Source organism: Myodes glareolus, chromosome 11 (genome assembly GCF_982192425.1).
Source record: "Myodes glareolus chromosome 11, mMyoGla1.1, whole genome shotgun sequence".
Taxonomy (NCBI): Eukaryota; Metazoa; Chordata; class Mammalia; order Rodentia; family Cricetidae; genus Myodes; species Myodes glareolus.
In genome coordinates this window covers 9,081,887-9,083,348 of record NC_142036.1, presented here as the reverse complement: position 1 = coordinate 9,083,348, position 1,462 = coordinate 9,081,887, and the positions used below count along the sequence as shown (strand labels likewise).

The 1,462-nt window shown below is 38.1% G+C and overlaps 1 long non-coding RNA gene across 1 annotated transcript; it reads right to left on the bottom strand.

Moving 5' to 3' along the window:
* Positions 1-331: 331 nt before the first annotated feature.
* Positions 332-1,001, bottom strand: LOC148120352 (uncharacterized). The gene is made up of 2 exons (XR_015739327.1): positions 742-1,001; positions 332-637 (listed from the first exon to the last, which is right to left on the bottom strand). It is a non-coding gene; the product is annotated as an uncharacterized LOC148120352 (long non-coding RNA).
* Positions 1,002-1,462: the final 461 nt, after the last annotated feature.

Sequence of the window (1,462 nt, the reverse complement as noted above, 5' to 3'; positions counted from 1 at the left end):
TAGACCTTCCTTAGATTTGAACCTAGTGTCCTCAACATAGTCATTTCTGTTACCAAAGGTGATTTTTTTACAAGTAATTTATGTTGACCCTGTGGTGTATATATTTTAATTGTGCCAAAAGAGGACTTTGTTATCACATATTTCACAGAACATAAATACAGAAAGCATTATGTGAAATCAGTTGATGGGCCATATAAAAGAGCACTGAATTTTGTCTGCACCTGTTCCTGCACTGACTCATGTGTGCTCTGTGCCCCCTGCTGGTTCTGGGCATTGCTACAGGGAGGTTTGTGTCAGGGTTTACACTGAAATCTTCTCACTGTGTCTCTAGCACAGTAGTAAATGGCGGTGTCTTCAACTCTTAAGCTGTTCAGTTGCAGGTATAGGATGCTTTTTGAATCATCTCTTGAGATGGTGAATCTGCCTTTCACAGACTCTGCATAATGTGTTTCATAATTATTAGGTTTGTGTTTAATTACACCAACCCACTCTAGGCCTTTCCCTGGTGCCTGGCGGACCCAGTGCATCCAGTAGTCACTAAATGTGAGTCCAGAGGCTGCACAGGAGAGTTTTAGGGACCCTCCAGGCTTTACCAAGCCTCCTCCAGTCTCCACCAGCTGCACATCACACTGAACACCTGCTAACAGAGAGAATTTTGTCAGAAAACTATAATAAATGTCCATGGTCACTATCACTTATATTTTCCCCAATACTTAGCCCCTGTCTTTATCTATACATTACCTTTGAAAATTGCAAAAAGGAAAATCCAGCTCAGCCTCAAGTCCATCTTAGATGTTGTGTGTTCAGGGCTGACCACAATATGGGAGGATTTGTGAGTGTAGACCTGGGTGTCTCTGTCAGAACTGTAGTGTCATGGCTAGTTTTAATGAGCTGAAGAGAAAATTATTTGCATATCTTCTTGTTATAAGAGGAACTGAGTTATATCCAATGTAGGGAATACAGTTTTTGGTAAAGATGTCTGAAATAAGCACTGAACTAGCATTTATAAGTTCAAATGATCACTTATTGTCTTTGGGACATAGCTCAGTTTGTAGAGCATGTTTCCATGCCTGAAACTCCTGTGTTCATTCTCATACCAGCATGAGAGACAAGCCATTGGGTCAGGGGAATCATAGGCTTGGGTTGATAATTTTCTATATAAAATGGTGTATCCAAAAAAAAGAAAGAAAGAACAAAAAAGAATAGTTGCTTGGTATGAGTTTATGTCATTGTATTTTAATATAAGTTATCAGTCATACTTTATTATTCATTATATTCGTAAACTCCTTAACTGCCTTTATGTGAATTATAATCAGTGGCATAGTAAGTAAATCATGCTGTAATCTCTGAGACTGATTACCCCAAAAATGAACTAATGTATATATATATATATATATATATATATATATATATATGTGTGTGTGTGTGTGTGTGTGTGTGTGTGTGTGTGTGTGTGTGTGTA